This window comes from Condylura cristata, unplaced genomic scaffold (assembly GCF_000260355.1).
Source record: "Condylura cristata isolate star-nosed mole 26May11 unplaced genomic scaffold, ConCri1.0 scaffold00002, whole genome shotgun sequence".
Classification (NCBI taxonomy): Eukaryota; Metazoa; Chordata; class Mammalia; order Eulipotyphla; family Talpidae; genus Condylura; species Condylura cristata.
The window spans coordinates 1,303,885-1,324,263 of record NW_004567103.1 but is presented as its reverse complement, the minus strand read 5'-3'; the positions used below and the strand labels follow the sequence as shown (position 1 = coordinate 1,324,263).

Sequence of the window (20,379 nt, the reverse complement as noted above, 5' to 3'; positions counted from 1 at the left end):
CGCGGGCGGCGCCACAGCAGCTCCGGGAGCCTGGCCTGGGCGGCGGACAGCGAGGCCGCGGAAGACTCCGGGGCCGACCCCGAGCCCGTGGGCGCGGCACAGCCCGCCTCGGAGAAGCGCAACACCCTGGACGTCGGGGAGGTGCTCAGCAAGAGCGACGCGCTCTCGGACCTGGAGCGCTGGGAGCGCAGCAAGAGCAAGAACCGCACGCTGGACAACAGCGACCTGCAGCGGCTGGAGCGCGCCAGGGCCGCGGCCGCCGGTGCCGGCGCCGCCTCGGAGCACCGGCTGCTGCGCTTCTTCAGCGGCATCTTCGCCCGCAGGGACGGCGCCCCCGGCGGTGGGCCCTCTCCGCGGAGCGGCGCCTCCCGGCAGCCGCGCGGCTACTTCAGCAGCCTGAGGCAGCCCCGGGCGGATGGGCACTCGTCCAGCGCCGAGAGCATCGATGGTTCCCCGCGCAGAGGTGGGCTGGGGGCCGCGGAGGGGAGGGCAGCGCTGGGAACAGGCCTGGCGCCCGGCGCAGCCTGCGGGCAGAGCCTGGGGAGATCTGCCTGCCTGCCCAGGGCTCCCGCCCGCGAGGGGCCACCCCGGGTGAACTGGGGAGCAAGCTCTCCCCAGCCTCACGCGGGTGGTCTGTGTCTTGCTCCAGCTGTGTGGCCGGTTTGTGGGCGGTCTCGTGGCCGCGGGAACCTGCGTGGGAGCGCTCACCTGACCCGTTGCCCACCTGAGGGCACTTCCCAGGGACTAGCCCTGGGCCCCTGAAGCCCCTCCGCCTGGCAGCGGACTCATCTGTTAGCTCCTTTCCCGGCTTGGCCACAAGCCGCCTCTCCCCAAAAGCATTTCTGTGCCCTCAGCGGATGGGCGTTTCTCGGCTCGGCTCCTGGTAGAGGGCTGTCCCCGCACAGGGCGTGTTCCCAGCCGCGTGTGCCGGAGTCAGGCGGAGCAGCACTGGAGTGCTGGAGTGCTGGTCCTGGAGTTCCAGTTCTCTGATGCCCCCAGGGGCCTCTCGGGAGGCTCGGAGGCCGGTGTGGTGGCACTCTCTTGCCAGGTTCAGGGCACTGCTGTGGCCTCTGAATGGTCAGGGTCACCCAGAAGTGACAAAGCGCAAGCCTGGTCTCCCTGTGTGCCTGCCCGCCACCCCCAAGGAAGGGGGCTGTGCTCAGGCTGCCACACCCTACGCGTGGGCGGAGGCGGGTACTGCCCGGCCGCTGGCCACCAGGCAGCTAGTGGAAGCCCTGGGCGTACGCACCCGCCACCGCTGGCAGGCGGGCCCCGCCGGTGGGCCGAGCTTCAGGGTCTCGCGGGTCGCCCAGCACCCGGAGCAGGGTCCTCGCCCAGCAGACGTGGGGTTAGCGGCCGCCCGGCTGTGTGCAGCCCGGCCCGAGGGAAGGAGCCGCTGCCTGTGCTCAGGTCTCGAGGCAGAGTGAGACTGAGGCGGAGACGGCACGTTCTGGGCTTGTTTGAACGCCCCTCAGAGCGTGGGGGTGTCGTGGCCCGGGCCTGTCACAGCGGCCTTCCTCCATGCGAGCGCGGACTGAGAGCTACCTGCAGGCCACAGCCGCGTGTCTCCACCTGCCCAGGGGAGCTTCCTTCAGAGGCCGGAGCCTGGCTCACGGCTCACCTTGAGGGCCTTGGCTGTGCGGCCGCGGGCTCCGCTCCCTGGCGGCATCCTCGGTCTCATGGGCTTACAGGCAACAGCAGTGAGCTGCCTGGGTTCCAGACAGGTCTGCCTGAGCGGGGCTGGGGAGGCACGCGGGTGCTACTTAGAGCGAGGAGTTTGCCCGTGTACCCCAGGCCCCGGCTGAATCACCAGGAGCCCGGGGTTCGTGCCTTCAGGTGGGCGTGGAGTGGTGAGGTACGGCAGGTGCTGGGCTTTCTCTGGGCCAGTCAGGACCGCTGGCAGCTCTAGAAGAAGGAGGTTTGCCCTGATGGCCAGCCCGTCTCGGGGATGGGTGGCTTTGGTCTAGACCTTACCCGTCGTTGGCGCGTCCTCCGCTTTATTCCAAAGTTCTAGGTGACCCTGGAGCCCCAGAACCAGATGTGTCACCCGGCTTCGCCTCAAAGGCCTGCGCTGTACAGTGACTGCAGGCAGGGTCTGTGAGCGAAAGGCACAGCCCGCTGCTTGCGTGGCTCCCCTTAGCCTCGCCGCTTTTCTGCACTTGTGCCCGTGAGGGCGGTTAGGCGGGCGTAGGTGTTCCTTCAGTGAGGCGTCGGGCCGAGGGTGACAGCCTCCAAGTGGTGTCCGGGCCCAGGGGGCCCCAGGCTGGGAGCCAGTGAGGCTGTAGGTCGAGGGCCACAGCTTTTCCCGAGCCCCGGCCTGTGACGTGGCAGTGGCCGCGTGAGCGCGGAGGACGCGGGTGGCCAGACGGGCCCCAGCGCCGCCTGGCATGGTCGCCCTCAGCACAGCGGCGCCGGGGCGCACGAGCCTGCTTAACACTTGTGAACGGAACCCCCGCCGTCAGCCTTCCGCACGGGGCCACGGCTGGGCTCCTCACCTGCGATGTGACGTTTGCCAGCACCTTTCTTTAAATTCCAGCCGCGACGCGTTCAGATCTGAATTTCTTCCAATTTGAAAGGGGGTGCCGGTGGGGAGGCTCCTTGCATGGGCGCTTTGAAGGAACCGCTGCCTGGCGTGGGGTAGTGGGTTCCCTCGCCCTAGCGGTAGCTACCTGCTCCGCCCTTGTCCCCGCGTGCAGCAGGGAGCGGCGGCGGGTGTCGCTGGCATGCCCAGCCCACTCGCGGGTGGCCCCGGTGAGCGAGGGGTCGGCGCGGCCGCCCTGCCTGGCCTCGCAGGCTCTGCGCGCCGGCTTCCTCTCTGGGTCCCGCTCCGCCCCTGCCGCCGCCCGGGTGCCCAGCTGGCCTCGCGAGCCCTGGGGCGCTCCAGAGAGCGCGTGCGCTCGAGGGCGCAGGTGCCCGTCACCTGAGGCACACCTGTTAGTGGCGTCTGTTGACAGAAGTGTGATTCAGTCCAAAGAAAGGTCAGGTGACGACTGAGTCACTGCGCTGCACGTGTCGCTGCCCGGCTCGTGCTCTCTCCGCGCCGCAGGCGGCCCGGTCCGAGGCTGCAAGCTGGGGGTGTCCTTGCTGGCCCGGCCACTGGCTGCAGCAATAGAGCGGCCCTGTTTGCTTTCTGGTTTCCTTGATTTGTATCATTCAATTTGAGTAGCAAGATAGAGTCTTTAGTAATAATAGTAGCAATAGCCGTCCTAAAACGCTTTGGTGGAGAGAGACCATGGGTGAAAGTAAAATTGCTGGAATAACCGGCTACATTTTAGCACTCTCTTAGTGACAAGGCACCAGGATACAAGGAAACATTGTAACTCAGAGCTTCTCGCTTGAAACATTTTGAACTAATTATACACTCAGGGTTTTGGAATCCACTTGCTTTTTATAAATGAGTCCAGATAGCAGCTAGGAAAAGGCCATTGTTTGTGTTGGTGTTGTTCTGGAGACGCCATACGCCTGGGACGCGGGAGGGCGTGAAGGTCAGGCCGGCCCTCGCCCGGGAAGTGCGGGCTGCAGCCTGCTGTTTCCGCAGGAGCGGCTCCACCTGTTAGCTCCCTGCCACCAGCCAGCTCCGACAGGCCCCCGCCCCCGGCCCCTGGCCCCGAGGGGCAGCCTGCTGCAGGGCTGGAGCGGCAGCTGCAGATGAAGCCTCCGGGGAAGCCCTGCTCTGCTCGTCTTTGTTCGAGCTGCTGCTTCCCCGGTGCAGTCACACATCTGGCGAGCTGTGCGGCCAGGCGGGCCGAGAGCTGACGGATGCAAGTGCTTGTCTCCAGACATGCCCCTGAGGGCCACGCAGATGGTCCGGGCCGACTTCCTGGGTCCTGTGGGGAAGGGGGCCCCCTGCGCAGCCCAGCCGGAAGCCCAGCGCCCTCGCCTGTCCCCTGCAGCCAGGGCCTCCTGGACGTGGCACCTGCGGGCTGAGCGCACTCGGCAGGTGGACCTGAGCGACTGCGGGCGGAGGAGTGAGGTAATGGGGGTTTGTCCTTAAGAGGGAGCTTAGGGGGACTCCCTGGTGGCACAGGGGTTAAAGTCAGCGCTAGGAATCCGCCCGCAGCCACTGTGGCCTGAGCCCATCCCCGGCCAGGGAGTGACCCCCCAGGGCGCAGCGGACCCTGCCTGTCCCCCGCTGCCCCCTCAGCAGTGGATTTCAGTGGATCCACCTGTTCTGCTCCCCACTCTGTCTGTGGGGAGCCCTCTCAGCCCTCGCCCCCCGCCCCTCTGGCCTATACCCCAGTTTCTTGTGTGCCTGAATAAATAAATTTTAGGAAACAAAAGCCAGCCTCTGCCCTTAAGTGGGGGATTGAGCGCATTGGGCCCGCCGGGGTAAGGTGGCCGGGCTCTGGCGGGATGGGCAGGTGACGCCCAGGCTTGGACAGGGGGTGCCGCTCCACCCGCAGCCTGGGTGAGGTGTCTGTGGTCACCTCCTAGGCAGTGATGCTGCCCCGACCTACATGCGGGACGCCAGTAGCGGCTTTCTTTAACCGCATGCGATGTTTGCTCTGTGAGATGCTGGTTCCCCGGGCACAGGCTTGCCTGTTACTTGCCTGTAATGATGCGAAACAGCGTGTTTAAAACGCTGTCACCTTGAGAGAACCCCGAGAAACAAAGGCTTTATTAGTGTACGTTAAGGGCAGCGGCTGAGACCGAGGCTGTGCAGCGGCGCTGGCCTCCCCAGTGACGGCAGGTTTGTACCGAGGCCAACAGACGAGCCCGGAGAGCGAGGTCAGAGGCGGCCGTCCTCCTGGGGTCCAGCGCGGGGTCTCCCTGGGTGGCGTCCAGCCCCGAGGGGCGCAGCGGCATCATGACCCTCCTGTCGCAGACAGCCACGTGGTGTTCCTCGTCGTGGCCCGTCCTGCTGTCACGACCCCGGGAGCCGTGGCCGTCACCCCCGGCTCCAGTCCTCACCTCGCTAATGGATCTTAAGACCCGCAGGCCCATAAAACCTGAGGCTGCGAGTGGGGGCGGCCGGGGCCAGGGCGTACCAGCCGGGGCTGCTCCTTATCTAGCCCGTGAGGAGTTTCCGGTGCGCTGGGGAGGGAAGGGAGGCCGGTGCGCTCGTGTCCGTCCTTTGCGGGGAGCGGCTACAGCGTGTGGGCGCTGCCCCTTGCGCACGAGGGTCCCGCCTGCTGCTCCTGGCTGTCTTTGGGGGCCTGGGGACGCACGCTGAGTTGCATGTGTTTGTGCTGCTCGTCAGAGGGAATCCCGTGTGGCCTGGCGCCTGTCACTGCTGGGGTGACCGTCCCTGGCAGACAGTTGAGAGCTGATGCATAAGCAGCTGCGGCCACTCGGGGACCTGCCTGTGGGTCCCAGTTCCAGTGCTCCAGGTCCTGAGAACAGTGCCGACCCGTTGGTCTGAGGAGGGCAGACAGAGCTTTGGACTTGGGGCTCCCCGCCTGCTCCCCGCGCTGCCCCGGGCCTCGCCACCCCACTCACCCCGTGCTCAAAACGCCTGCGTCTGTCGTTAGCTCCCCAACTAAAATCCCCTTTCGGGGGTGGGGGTGAGCTCTCTAGGATTTCAAATTAGAGGTGTCATCTGCTTCCTGGTTATGGAAGATTCCAGAAGGCAGGCTCAGGGAAGACACTGGGGATTCTAATTGGAAGAGAAGCTGGAAGGGACAGGCCCGTGGCCAGCGCTGACAGTGAGCGTCTCGGCGAAAGGCATTTTGACTCCAAATTAGGAAGTGGAGCCCCGGCCGGCCCTCAGCTTAGGACTGAGCCGCCTCCCGCAGAGCGTCCAGTCCCTGCAGGCGCGGGCGCGGGTGGTCTGGGCCTTGGAGTGGATGAGCTCAGCCGGCCGGGGCCGGCGTCCTCTCAGGGCTTAGGATTTTGAGGGTTTTGTGCCGCTTGCCCACACTGCGGTGACGGGAATGTGTTTGACTTCCCGGCCTCTGCGGCCAGTCCCTCATCCCCTGTGGCCCCATTTACTCTGCTGGCCGGACTGGGGCGTAGCAGGAGCTGTGCCTGGCCGGACAAAGCCTACCCCGCGGCCCCCAGCCGCCGTCCTCCCTCCTGGCTGCCCTGGCCTCCGACCAGGGAGGGTCCGCGAAGCCGCTCCGCGCCCTCCGCCCCGGCCCCGGCCCCGGCGTGGTTCGGTCCCCAGCTCAAGCCGGCGGTGGCAGGCAGCGCGCTCTGCTCAGCTGGGGGCTGGGGGGAGCCTGGGGCCGTGGCCCATGGCCACGGCCACCAGCCGCTGCTCAAGAGCGGCTGCCCGGCGCTGTGCGGACGGTGGAAGGCGCCAGGTGTGCGCTGCTGCTGGTGCAGCGGCGTGAGGGGCCGCAGGGGCTTCCTCTCCGGAGCCGCGAGGGCTATGAACTCACCTGCACCCGGCTTTTCCCCGTCACCCCGACGCAGCTCTCCCTGGCATCACGTGTGCGGGCGGGGCGCCCTGTGGACCCGCGCCTTCAGCCTGAGCGCCCGCCAGCAGGCCGCCCCTCGCCCTCGGCCTTCGCTCGCGGCCGAGCGCCTGCGGCTGGTTCACCCGCAGCTGCTCCGGCCCCGCCCGCCCTCCTGCGCCGACTGCTGGGCCGGAGCCCGCCTCGTGGGCTTCCCAAGGTGGAGAGGCGGTGACGCCCCGACCGCGCTGCCCTCAGCCTGCTGTGTCCACCCTTTTCTGTAAAAAGCACCGCTACTTGGGGCCGTTTCGGGAAATGTCAGAAAAATGGCGGCAGCGCCAGCCAGCGCCTCTGCTGCGGGAGGCGCCGGTCACACCCACGGTCAGCCTGCAGGGCGCCCGCGGGCACTCGCCGGGGCCCTCACCCTCGGTCTGCAGACTGGCTGCACTAACTCACGTGGCATCGTGGAGCCTCTTTGTCATCCACTAAGAGACTTGGCCGCCTTCGGCAGGATTTGGGGTTTTGACCTGGCCCTGGAGGTCCAGCGTGGGGGGTGCAGCAGACCTGAGTGTGAACGCAGCTGTGGATTCCAGGAGTGAAGCGCCGGTGTGAACGCTGTCTGCAGGGCCCAGGGCCAGGCCGCCCTCGCTGGCAGCTGTGGCCTGGGACATGCCCTGGGACAGGCCTTCCGGACACCCGTTCCTGCCTTCCATTTCTGGGCCGCTCAAGGGCCAGGGAGGGACCCAGGGGCTCTTTGCCCGGGAGCAGGTGAGGGCCGCTAGTGGTGCACGTGTGCACCGCACCTTCTGGCGGCCTCTGGCACCTGTCCCATCGCCCACAGGACCCCTGAGTGGGGAGTGGAGTGTCTGCTGGCACTGGCCTGTGGGGCGGGGCTCAGCTCGGTGCCCCTGCTGCCTTCGGGCTGCCCCGGCCCAGGCCACAGCTGCAGTTCAGGCCAAATCGCTGACAGGTGGACGTCTGGTAGGGCGCATCCTGGTCGAGAGGGGTCCAGGCGAGAGCGGATTCCCGATCCTGCGGGTGAGGGCCAGGCGTCGCCCCCGGGCCCCGGCTGGCCGGGCCCAGCAGCGCGGTGAGCTCTGCTCTGCCCTGCCGGCGTCTGCTGTGCGGGTTCGTGGCCTGTGTCCACGCAGGGGCCGCGGACACTGCAAATGCCTTGGAGGCTGGGCAGAGCCCGTAGGCTCCGCTGCAGCCCGGGTGGCCTTGTCCGACGTGGTCCTCGGGGGCGGCTCGTGATCTGCGAGACAGGAGCTGGCCATCACACCTGACCCGGCCGCATGCGGGGCGTGTGCCTGTGTGCACGGGGCCGGCCGGTGCTGGCGCCTGGCCTCAGAGCCTGCTGGCCGCTGGCCTGCCCAGCGCGCACTTCCCTCTTTGGGGGGTGCAGGCGGGAGCGGGCCTCCCGGCGTGAGGTTTCGCCGTGACCGTGTGTGACGGCTCGCGTCCCCCGACAGCCGGGTGGTGCACGGCTGGACTCGGGCCAGGCCCCAGGTGGCCCTGGGGCTGCACTTTGGTGCCGGGACAACTGGGGAGCTGGGAGAGGGGTGCGCAGGGGCCTGCTCCCTGCTCGCCCTGGGGCACCTGCCACCCAGCCCTGCTGTTTCAAGAGTGGACACCTGCTGTTTCAAGAGTGCTCCGGCCTAGAGCTGCCTGCCTGGGGTTCCTGGGGGTTCCCGGGGAGCATGTGCACGTTGAGCCCTGACTGCAGCCGCTCCGCAGAGTGGACGCTCGTGTAGTGTTCACTCGGCTCTGTGGTCGGGACTCCTAAAGATAGAGGCCAGCCCAACCGCCCCCGTCACCCGCTGCCCCAGCCTGGCCACCTGAACGTGCCCGGACACCCCCCTGGCCCTTCCAGGCCACTCCAGGCCACACTGCTGGGACAGAGCCGGCAGGGGGGAGGGGCGAGGCCCTGGGCTGGCCCAGCGCGGGCGCCCTGCTGACAGCCCTGCTCCTGGGTGGCTTCCAGCCTCCCACATGCCGGGAGGCGCCTCCCCAGGAGGGGGCTCCTTGGAGGCGTGGGCGTGGTCTGTCCCTGCTGGGGGCTAAGAGAGGTCCCCAAGGTGCTGCCCTCCCTCCTCCGTGCCCCCCGGCCAGGCCCCAGGGCTCCCTGCCTTGGGGTGTCCCTCCCCCACCCCATAGGTGCTGATGGCCCCGAGCTGCTTCTCTCCCCTCCAGGGAGGCCTCTCACTTTCTGCCCCAGGCTCCAGGGCGGCCTCACTTCTGTTCAGAGGATGTCAGGGCAGTTAGGAGCAGTTGACCTGGAAGCTGAACCTGGAGGAGTGGGCTCCTCCCCGCAGCACACCTGGCCTTCCAGGCCCAGCCCAGGTGGGCTCCTGAGGCTGCTTCTGCTCCTGGCAGGTGCATCCGGCCCTGCCCCTCCCCTCCCCTGCCTCACCTGCGGGCTTGGCCCTGAAGGTCCAGTTTTGGCTTGGATTCTTTCCAAGTTGGCCTTTGAGTCTCAGAAACAGGCACGGGGGTGGGGGTGGGGGGTGGGAGTAAAAGCGGCAGCCCCGAAGCAGAGCTGGCCTGGCTCCTGCTCAGGGCGGCGGGGCTGGGCCCGGCCTGGTGGACCCCGCTGCTGCCCCGCCGCGGGCCGGTGCCCGGCGCCCCCAGACTCCAGCCCTTGGGTGGGGCGGGGCTCCCTCCGGGCCCCTCTTCGTGTCGGCTGAAGTCACTGTTTTTCTCTCGTGCTTTTCCTCCGCCAGTCAGTCGTAGTATCGAGGCGTCCAAATCGATGATGTTATTTTCAGAGTTCTAAATCCAGCCGCATAAACACGCTGCGTCTGGCCTTGCGGGTTTGGCTCCGGTCCGCGGCTGCTATTTGAGGTACGCCAGCAGCCTCTTGGAAGGCCTGGCTGCTTGTTCCCATGCGACTGGGCTGGAGCTCAGTGCTGGGACTCTGGGTAGCCCTTGTTTACTAGAATATCCCACCCTCCGTTCCTCCTCAGCCTCTTCCCAGGGTGTCTCTTCCTGTCTTGGGGACCATGGTGGACTCGGTCCCGGGCTGCCCTGGGAAGGCCGGCCGCTTCCCGTAGTCGGTCACTTGGTCCTCATTCCCCAGCGGGGGCGGGTGGGCCGTGGGGCAGCGCTGGCCAGCGGGATGGGGTGGGTCTTCAAGCCTTTTCATTGCAGAAAGCTCGCGCCTCCCTCTGGTGTGGTCTCGGAGGGGCGACGCCTCTGAGCTGGGCCTGCGTCCAGCGGAGGTGCTGGCCCGGTCTGAGACGGCCCGCAGCTAGGGCAGCTGTGTGTGACCCCAGCACAAGGGGCGGGGCGCGGGCGGCCAGTGTGGGCAGCAGCCTCCTCCTGTTGGGCCCACGCCAGCCCCCTGGATCTTCAGCCTGAATTCCTGGAAATCTGTGGGTGCTGAGATCAGAGGTGTCGGGGTGCCAGGATGGGCACTGATGACCAGTGGGCAGGGTGTGGCTCACTTGTTCTTTTACTACCTGGCTCAGGCCTGCATGGACCCTGGTTGTCAGCGACGGGCAGGGCTCCGGGGACCCTGGGGACAGTGGGCAGAGCCCTGGAGACAGTGGACGCCAGCATGACACGAGGGGCAGACTGGGTGGCCGTGAGGCCGGGACCCGGCCCGGCGGGGATAGGGCCGCTTGTCGGCAGGCGAGCCGGCCTGCTCCTGGACATGACCCGTTTGCTGGGCATTACAGCCCGTGGGCAGCACTTACGTAATCACATAATGCAGTCATAAATGCCCGGTGGCCCCGTGAAGTCGCTGCCCATTTTGGGGTCAGTGCAGAGAACGTAAGTCGTTCAGGTTACTGTGAGTCCGGACAGGAGGGCGTCCGGTGATTTCAGCACAGGCTGTCGGGAGCCGTGTGGAGGATGCAGGCCCAGGCCTCCCTGTGGCCGGCGCGAGCCAGAGGGACTGTCCCTGGGCACGGCTGGCCGCGGTCTGCCTGGGAAGGCCTCCCGCCTGCAGCGGCAGGGTCGGCCTCCGAGGCAGGCCTTGCTGGCCAGGCCCGCGGTTCTGTGCAGAGCGGGTGAGAGCCCAGCGCCGGCCCCCGCAGCGTGTCTGTCTGCTGGGCGTCTCCCGGCACGCTCTCCGCAGCACGGCCCTTCTCAGGGACCCACGTGGCGCCTGCCCCGCAGCCCTGTGCTGGGGACACCGGCGCCTCTGTTGGCGAAGGTCAGGCTGCGCCAACAGGGCCGTCACCTGGCACACCTGGAGCCTGCTGCCCAGCCCTGCCCCGGCCCTGCACGTCCCTGCAGGCCTCTTCAGTGTTGGCCGGCACTCTGGGGTACCCCCATGCTCCTGGGGGCCCCCTGCTCCTGGGCCCCCTGTGTTCCTGGGCCCTCTGCTCCTGGGTCCCCTGCTCCTGGGTCCCCGTGCTCTTGGGCCCCCTGTGTTCCTGGGCCCCCCCTGCTCCTGGACCCCCTGCTCCTGGGTCCCTGCTCCTGGGCCCCTGTTCCTGGGTCCCTGCTCCTGGGTCCCTGCTCCTGGGCCCCCTGCTCATGGGCCCCCTGTGTTCCTGGCCCCCCCCCTGCTCCTGGGTCCCTGCTCCTGGGCCCCTGTTCCTGGGTCCCTGCTCCTGGGTCCCTGCTCCTGGGCCCCCTGCTCATGGGCCCCCTGTGTTCCTGGCCCCCCCCCTGCTCCTGGGTCCCTGCTCCTGGGTCCCTGTTCCTGGGTCCCTGCTCCTGGGCCCCCTGCTCATGGGCCCTCGCCCCACGGGCATTCATCACACAGCCTCTTGCGGTGCGCAGCATTATTTTCTGCTCACTGTTAACCTCACCGGTCATAATTTTTAGCTTCCTGTTAACCTTACTACTTTATAGAAGCTGTTACGCGAGGCTCAGCCATAAATTCTCATGAAGTGCATTTGAAAGTGGTGTCAGCGCCTGGGGTGGGTCTTGCACATGCTTCTGCTGACCGCGAAGCTGGAGGTGGACACAGGGTGGGGGTTTGTCCCCCAGGGCTGAGCTGTGGGCCCAGCCAGGGGGGCAGTGACCTGGGTCACCACAGGCTTCGGACGGGCCACGCCCCTCACTTGTGCAGAAGGAAGACTGGGCCCTGGTGCTCCTTACTTGGGGGTTGGCGGCTGTGAGCGCCGGGGTTCAGGGACAGAGCACGCGGAGTCCAGCAGTGGGGGCTGGGTCTCGGGAGCCCCGGGCAGGCTCCAGCAGAGCTCTGTGTGGGGTGCTCTTGGCGTAGAAAGCACCGGTACTAAGCTCTGGGTGCCAGCTGTTTAGGGGGTCTGATGTTGTCCGTGAGACCCCGGAGTATGTCAGAGTTGGGCTTCCAGGGCCCCTGTCCCGGTAGTTCCTGGGGCCCCTCCAAGTCTCCCTCTTCTGAAAGAGCTTGAAGCATTTCCGGGCAGTGAGCAAGGACTCGGAGTTGTGCCCGCCCCCGGCAGCTCGCGCCCCCACCGCTGACCCGGGGCTCTGCGCCCTCTGGCTGCTCCCTCACAGAGGTCTGGGAGCCAAAACCCCAGGTGGGGGCCCCGAGGACTCGAAGCGCAGCAGCCCCTGGGGCCTCCCCAGGGCTCCCCCGGACTGGACTCCTGCCCCCTGGTGCTTGTTCTGTCTCTAGAGCCCAGGGGGGCTGCTGAGAGGCCTGGGGCTGCCCCCTGGAGCCAGCAGCACCGGAGACTCAGGTCTAGGCCCGTCGTCAGCCGCTGGGGGCGAGAGGCAGGCGGCACTGAGGTCCGGGGCCCGGTGCCAGGCCGGGCAGGCCCCGTGAGGGGACACGAGGCGAGGGCCGACCCTTCCCTTCCGAGCCCTGACCCCCCTCGCCGCCCTTCCCCCTCCCTCCGCCCACCCCAGCCCACACGGCTCAGCTGTCCGGGGCCTCCTGGACAGGGTGTCGGAGGCATTGAGCGGCACCGTGGGGAAGCCAGCCGCGGGGGGCCCGCCACCTCCCGACAGCCCTAGGCCTGCAGTGTCTGCTGGGGAGCGGGGGCGCAGGGCGTCCAAGGAGCAGAGAAGGGTCCCCCCCCCCCACTGGCCGGGCTGTGCAGGTCCGAGTCGTGCCGGGCTGGGGGGAGAGGCCCAGGGTGCCCCGGGGGCTGGTACGCTGGGAGGCTGCGAGAGTTGGGGTGCAGTCGGGAGTTCTGGGAGTGAGGCCCGAACCAGCAAGGCCGCCAGGCGTCGCCTGACCTTGCAGAGAGGCCGCTCAGGCCGTCTGGTGGAGACGCGGGGCTGGCCGTGGGGACCGCCGGGCCTTGGAGGCCACGGCCCACTCGCCCAGGAGTCCCCGGGGGCCTGCCGACCGCAAAGCTGGAGGTGGGTACGGGGGGGTTGTCCCCCAGGGTTGGTGGGTACAGGGGGGTTGTGGGCCCAGCGGGGGGACCTGAGCCGCGCGCTCCTGCTGCCCGCCGGGCCGCTTGATGTCGCAGTGGCCTCAGCAGGGAAACGGGGCCATGGAGTTGCCTGGTCGCGGCTCCCGCCGGCGTCTCCTCCGTCCCACTTTCACTGCTATTTGGGGTTCACGGTTGCTTTAGGCTAAAAATACATGCTCCTTTGTGTCTGTTGCTAAAAATAAAATCCTTTTTTTGATTCTCGTAAAGTTTCAGGGCTTCAAGTACACATCTGAGTCCCAGAGACGACGCGTGGTTTTTGGTTTCCGGCTGCAGTTTCCTTTTCCTTGCTCTCCCCTGTGTATAACGTCTGAGGTCTCGGGGAGCCTGTGTTCGTGGCGGCGGGAGCCCAGCGAGAGTGCAGGCGGGGCGACCGCCACGGTCCAGACGGGCGCACGCCGGGCTCCGCGGCCATTTGGGAGAAGCGGCGGCCCGGGCTCCGCGGGCGTGGCCGGCAGAGCAGGCTGCTGAGCGAGGCTCCCGTGCAGGGTGGGCCCGGTCCTCCCTGGGCAGCCTCCGGGTCTCCTGGCTTGTGCCCCTTCAGGTCACGGGCTCCTATTGCTTCTGCAGAGAGGGAACGTGGGAGGCGTCTCAGGGAGCCCCGGGACTCCCGCGGCAGAGTGGGGAGCAGAGCAGGCAGGTGGTCTGAGGTCCACTGCTGAGGGAACCGGGGGAGGCAGGGGAGGGCTGCCGCGCCCTGGGGGGTCCTGCCTGGGGGGTCGCCGTGGTGCTGCAGGGGCTGGTGACTACTGGGCAGCGCCCCGGAGAGGCCCGAGACTGCTGCTTCGACCGCTGTTCACTTCAAAACGGCGATTCCCCGCGGTCCAGCGGACGCAGGCCGCCGGCCGGGGGTGGGGGCAGCGGGCAGCGGGCAGCGCGCCGCGCGGCTGGGTGGACCCCTGGGAGCTGGGCTGTTCCGAACGGCCACAGCGCGGTCGGTGGGGCCGCAGCCTGCGTCCAGCCCGGGTGGCCTTCGCGGGGCTCGGCCGCCCGGTGCCCTGAGCGCCCTGCACCAGGCGCCGTGCGTCAGCAAAGGCTGGTGGGCGGCACGGGAAGGCGCTGAATGTGGTCTCCGGGGAGCCCGCAGGCCTTGTCCACTGCCAGCCCGCTGCTGTCCGCCGTCGGCGGAGGCCTTGGGCGCCGCCCCCCAGTGGCCGAGCTGCTGCTGAGAGGCCCAGCGCCTGGCTCCCCGGCGTCTTCTCCCCTCTGCGCGGCGAGAGCGGGGCAGGGGCCGAGGGCGCGAGGCGCAGGGCTGCTCGAGGCCAGCTCCCAGCGCGGCAGCGGTCGCTCCGAGCCCCCTCGGCTCCCCTGGACACTGGGCTGGGCGGGCTCGGGGAGACGTGCCGTGCTGGCCGCCGGCCTGGGTTATGGGGTCAGCCCCTTCAGCCTCGTGCGTGGGCAGTGGGCACCGTCTGCTTCTGAGAACAGATGACCGCTCCACCTCCTGCCCCTTGCAGCAGCTGCTTGGCGGGAGAGGCAGCAGCCCAGCGGGGCAGCCAGAGATGCCCGCCCGGCAGGTGCCTGGCCAGTATTCCCTGGGGCCAGATTTGTCGAGTGTCCCCGTGAGTCGGAGGGTGGCCGGGCGCCCGCTCTGAGCTGCACAGCAGTAAGGAGAGGGACTCGGAGCCCACCACAGCTGTCCTGCGCCCCACTTCGGGGCCCTCCCCACAGCTGCACCCCTGGATGACTGGACACATGTGCTTGGCAGAGGGGGTGCGGTCGGGAAGCCGGCAGTAACAGGCAGCAGCCCAGGGTCAGCCCGAGGTCAGTCCCTGCGACACTGGTCCACGCGATACAGTCTCGGGGTGGCCGCTGTCCAGCGCTGTGCCATCCTGACGTGGTCAGCCTCCAGCCGCCCGGCGCCGTCAGGGGCGTGTGGCCAGGCAGGGCGCATGGGCGCCGTGCGAGGCGGCCCCCGCGTCGGGCAGGCGGGTGGCCCGAGCAAGGGGCTGCGGGGTGTCGCCCGCCGGGGGCCGCAGTCCGTCTCCCGGCAGATGCACGGCGGTGAACGGCCACTCTGTTGGTCGGGCCGCGGGATGTGGCTGCCTTGGGAGGGCGCGGGCTCGGCCCTGGCAGCCCCCTGGAGGGCTGTGCGGAGGCCGGCAGGGGCTGGAGGGGGACCCACCCCCCGCTGTGTGTCCAGCCCGTCCCCAGGCCCCGTGACATCGTCCTTCACGATGGTCAGGGGCGGAGACTTGGACCCCGCAGGCCCTGCCTTCTTGGGGCACAGCACCCCTGTCCGCTTGCAGGGCGGGGGAGGCCGGCCGGCTGTATGCCCCTGGCTGGGTGGATGGGACACACAATGGGTGGTCACACGGGTCCCCCCGGCCGCCCTGGGCGAGAAGGGGACGCCCGGTGCCCGGCAGTGGGGGTTCAGCCCGGCCTGTAAGGCTCAGCGGCCCGCAAGGCCCCTTGGCGCAGGCCTCGGCCAGCCCGCAGGTCGCGCTTGGGGGTGGTGCGTCCGCGAGCCCCACGACTGGTGGGGTGCGGCCGGGTGGCCCCAGTCCTGCTTTGGGCCCAGCGGGTCTTTCAGAGCGGGGCTTCAGCGGCTCGTGGCGTGCTCCATGGCGAGCGCTCGCCATCGCCTGGCCACCCTTGAGCTCTGTGTGTGTCTCCGGAACGGGCCTCGCGTGGCCTCTCCGCTGGTCGTTAGCCGTGGGAAACGGAGGGACTCTGCGTCACCACGAGGCTAAGTCCGGGCAGAGCACACGAGACAGCCCAGCTGTGACGGCTCCGGGACAGGCCGGGGCCAGAACCCAGCTGACCACGGGCCGTGAAGCCTGAGCCTCCGCATCGTCACGCACGCCGGGCTGCTGCTGGGGCCCTGGAGGGGGCCCGCCTGGGCAGGCCGCGGCGTGGGGGCCACGGGAAGGCAGTCGCCCTTTGGGGCAGGAGTGTGTCGCGTTGGGGAAGGACGTGGGCAGGACCGGCTCCTGCACGCTGCAGGTCTCCGGGTCTCGGGCGGGAGCCCCAGAGGTGGGCGCAGGGGCGGCTGCACCTCCCGGCCGAGCAGCGCACTCGGGCTCTGCCCTGGCACCTCAGTGAGGCCCGTCTGACTGTGCCCTCCTGTTTTGCAGACGCCTTTGTGAACAGCCAGGAATGGACGCTGAGTCGGTCTGTCCCAGAGCTCAAAGTGGTAAGTGTCCCTCGCCCCGCCCGGCCTCGTCCGCGGGGGGGTGGGCGCTGTAGTCCGTCCGTCCCCCACAGCCCAGTGGAGGCCGGGCGGGCGCCCTGGGGCACCCTCTGCGGGGGGTCTGGGTGGTCCGGGAGGGCGCCCCGGGGCCTGGGGCCGGCGCCTGCGGGCCCGTGCTGGCCACATCAGCTGACCACGGCCAGGCGGCCACGGCGGGCAGCGCCCCCACCGAGTCTGTGCTCTGTGGTGACCCGTCTGCGCTGGGCGGGAGCCGCAGCGGTTCCTCTAAGGAGCTGTCGGCAGCCTTGGCTGTTCATGGGTGGAAAAGTATTGACAGTATCGGTGTAATCTGAAAGCGGTGCTCTCAGTGACGGCATGTGAAGCCGAGAGTTGGCTTTTGTGAGATGCTACTGGGCCTGTTGTGACCTCATGACACACCTCCACCCCCCGGGCACCCCCCACCTTCCCCCGAGGGCCACACTGCCGGCTCCAGCCTTGTCTGCTGCCAGTAAGTGAATTCCTCAGGCTTTTCCTGCCACTGGCCTCTGGCCTCACCCGTGGCCTGGATCATGTTGAGGCCGCAGGCGCTGGGGCCTGGCCCGTGGCCGACGGACACCTGGGCCTCCAGGCGGATGAGTGCGCGGTGGCGGTGAGGGCGCCAGGGCGGAGGCCCAGAGGAGGGCTGGCCTGTGGGCCGGGAGGCCCGCTGCCGCCGCCTGCCCCGCACAGCCCGGCTGCCTCCGCCGGTGCGACCGCGCCCGCTTCCCCGAGGCCTTAGGCCCGAAGCACCACCCGCGGCCCCGGGACGCTCCACTGTCCATTTGTCTGAGTGCGGCGTGGACCTGCCCTGTGCTGCTGCCGACATCTGCCCGTCGCCTGGTCTCTCCTCGTCCCCGACTTGGGTGGGCCGTGGGGTCGGGTTCTCGGGTTTCCTCACTCCTGAGAGACTGAACAGCCACCGGCAGCGACTGCCTTTGCCCGCCTGGAAGAGCGCCTCTAGCTTCAGAAACACGGCAAGACGCGGGGCCGGCCCTGACCGGGCAGGTGTGCGCCCCTGGCCCCGGCCGGCCGCCACTTGCCGGCGCGCTCTGTCGCAGCCCACGGCCTCCCTGGCCCCTGGCTCCTGCCCTGGGCGCCACCCTTGCCGGGCACTTCCCGGCCCCGGTGCCTTCGGAAGCCCAGCTTCGCAGCATTCGCCCAGAGCGGCCGGCTCTCGCCCATGTGCACCACACGGACCGTGGATCGCCCGGCCCCGCCTCAGCCCCGCCTCAGCCCCGGAGCCTTCGTGATGAGCCTGCCTGTCCAGGGTGCTACCGGGGGCAGCGTCGTCCCGGGAGTTTCCCCAGAAGATGAACCGGTTTCAGACACACCCTCGTGGGACGACCCCGGGCTGCTCCGGTCCCGCCATGCTGGTGAGCCACAGGAATCAAGTCGGCACTGCCTCTGGTCTGCGAGCACCTCCTCTGGTCTGGAGCACCACCCTTGAGTTCTGCGCTGCCCGTGGGGCGTGTCCTTCCCGAGAGCCTTTCCCACGGCTACTCCCGACTGCTGCCCCAGGGGACCCTGCTTCCTCTCCCACCGCCTGGAGGACCTGTCACCACGAGGCACCCGCATGTGCTCGAGCTTCCCTTCAGCATGGGGCTGCTGGCCCTCGGACTGTGGTCCGTGCCACCAGGAGCTGGACATCGGATTTTACGTAAAGTTCATGAAGTCCAATCCCCGTAGTCCTCCAGGGGGCCGGGAGTCGGCCCCGCGTGTGTGTGGGCTGTTGAGACCGCACTGGCAGGAGTGTCCATCCCAGTCCTGCCCATCGAAATCCAGGGTGCGCACGCCCAGAACCGGGCGTTTCTGCCGGCGTTTCACAGACGTGTTTTCTGGAGCAGACGACGGGAGGCGGAGCGGGAGGCCCCGGGGCGGCGTGGGTTTGAGCTCCCGGAACTGCCTGGAGGTCGGCTACGGCTTGCTGAGGGGACAGCGCCAAGGGGACACTCACCGTGGACATTCGCCGCGAGTGACCCCGCAGTTCTGGGGCCCGTGACCGTGTGGACGGACGGCCGCTCAGCGCCTCCCGCCGCCCGCCCCCCCAGATGTCCCCACAAAGCGCCCTTTGTGCACAGCAGCCCGAGCCAGGAGCGCCTGAGGTCAGTGCCTCGGGACCGGGCTCCACGGCGCCGTGCTGCCGCCGAATGACACCGCAGCCCGCCGCCAAAGGGCCTTTATGGGGCCTCGCGCCGGAGAGAAGACCGCAGTGTCCGCCCTGTCCCGGGCACACGCTGTGCCGGGCGGGCGCTCAGGCGCCGCCCGACCCCGGCAGTGCCCGCTCTCGCCGCCGTCACGCCCTGGCGTCGGGGCCGCCCAGCTGGGACGCTCACTGACCACCTGCTCCTCAGCAGCCTCGCATCGAGCAGTAGATGGCGTGTGGGCAACAGCAGCTGCCCGTGAGCACCGGGGCTGGGGCCTCCCGGGCCTCGGGTCGGCCGGGCAGGGACGGCGGCGGGGGCGCCCTGCTCCCTCTAAGGTCCGGTGCCCCTGCCCCCTCCCGCAGCCGCGCCCGACCCGGGGTCCTGGGGGCCCGTCCCTCCTGAGTCTCCCCGCAGCACGCGTGCGGCTGGGGCCTGTGAGCCGTTCGCCCTCCCGGGCCCCGGCCACTCCGGGCGGCCCTGGGGAATCAGAGGAATCAGGCGAGGGAGGGGCGGTGTGCCCAGAAAGCCCTGGCTGCGCAGCTTTGCATCTGAGCGTTTTCCTCCTCGGGAAAGAGAGTCGCTCACCTTAATTAAAAATTTAATTCTGTGGCCTACCGCTTCGGGGTTTCTCAGCGCGGAGCTGACAGACAGCAGGGGCCTGGAGCAGGGAATGCCGAGGGTGGGAGTTCTGGGTGGTGAGGCCCGCGGCCGGACACCGGTGCAGTCGGGGGGCCCCGCTCGCCCGGGAGCTGCCGGCTGCAGCCCTGCTCAGCTGTTGGGGCTCAGGCCCACCACGTGCCGGGCTGACGGGAAGGCCCCGGCCAGGGCAGCTGCTCAGGCAGCCACTGATGTGGTCAGGTGGGGTGTCTCAGACCGAGACCTCGTGGGGTGCAGCTGGACGGCTGCAGTGCAGAGAGCAGGTGCTGGGCGGGAGGAGGGGTGTTGCTGTTGGCAGTGGTGAGATCATAGACCCTGGTATTCCCAGAGTGGGGGTCCTGCCCGTTTGGGGTGAACACAGACACCCCACGACCAGGCGCGCACGCAGCCTGCCCACGTGCATGGGCGCCCATGGGGCTGGGGTACAGTCAGGAGGGTGTTGAGCAGCGGGGGTGGCGGCCAGGATGCTGAGGTCTGAGGACCCGTGTGGCGGCGGCGAGCGCCGAGGCCCCGGTGCTCACCTGGCGAGCAGGTGGGGCTCCTGGAGCTGGGGTAAGAGCGAGGGTCGTGAGCTGTGGAGGCGGTGGCCGGCAGAGGTTTGTGGGAGACGGTCTCGTCAGCTGCTGCGAGGCGGCGGCTGAGGCGCGCGGAGGCCGGGTGGGGTGGGCGTCACGGGCGCCCCGGGGCCTTTCCCTGCGGCGGGGCCAGCACTTGCCAACACTTGAGGTTTCGGGGGAGCAGGGCAGGGTCAGTGAGTGGGCTGCAAAGGGGGCTGGTCCCCGGGAAGGGGTGGTGGTGCGGAACGAACCAGCGTGCAGATGGGAGGGCGAGGTCTGGGGCGGGGGCACACGCGGGCTCCCCGAGGACCCCGTGTCTCAGCGCTGTCCAGGGGCTGTTGTGGGGACGGCCCGAAGCCGGTCCGGCCCAGGCGCCCGTCCCCCTCGCTGGCCAGGCGGCTGCCGCCTGGGACCACTCGATCCGGGAGCACCTCTCCGCCTGGCCCTGCAGGGCCCTCGCTCCACCCTGCGGCCAGGCCACGGCCCGGTGACGCGGTCTCGTGCCGCTTGTCCTCCTGCCTGGGCCCGGCTCCACCCCGAGGGCCCTGCCCAGCGCTCCTGGCCACCAGGGTCTCCCGGGGATGGGCCTGCCCCAGAATCCTCCCCGCAGTCACTCCAGGGAGCACCTGGACACCCTGCCCCACGTCCGGGCTGGCCCGCACCGCCGGACCCCGGCTCTGCACGCGGAGGCCTCCCGCTGCCCCTGCCCGCTCTGGCCACCGCGGGGGCCTGGAAGGAGGCGAGGCCAGTGTGGCGGCTGCAGCACGGCGCCCACGAGCTCTGAGAACAGGGAGCGTGGCGGTCACCCGTCCCCGCCTGCAGGCTTGCGTGGCCCCAAGGGGAGCCCCCAGACGCGTCAGCTCCTTTGCAGAACGCCCAGGGGGCTGTGCCCTGTCCCTAACGACGTCCGTTTCCTCTTGCAGGGAATTGTGGGTAACCTGGCCAGCGGCAAGTCGGCCCTGGTGCACCGGTACCTGACCGGCACCTACGTCCAGGAGGAGTCTCCGGAAGGTACGCGGCGGCGGCGGCCTGCCTCGGGGGTGGTTTCCCAGATCTTCCTGTAGATGTCCTGAGCCCTTGCCTGGTGCAGCCCACCTCAGGGAGGTGAGGGGACACCGAGGAGCAGGGACCCTGCGGCGCAGGGACCCGCGTGGCCTCGGCGGCGCCCGGGGTGAGCGGGGCCGC

At 69.0% G+C, this 20,379-nt stretch overlaps 1 protein-coding gene across 1 annotated transcript in view; it reads left to right on the top strand.

Moving 5' to 3' along the window:
- Positions 1–367: 367 nt before the first annotated feature.
- The window catches only part of AGAP1 (ArfGAP with GTPase domain, ankyrin repeat and PH domain 1), a 252,155-nt gene continuing 232,143 nt past the window's right edge, over positions 368–20,379 (top strand). Inside the window, exons 1-3 of the mRNA XM_012725166.1 lie at positions 368–463; positions 15,742–15,800; positions 20,118–20,205. The gene's annotated coding sequence lies outside the window, so the exon portion shown is untranslated. The remainder of the gene's footprint in view (positions 464–15,741; positions 15,801–20,117; positions 20,206–20,379) is intronic.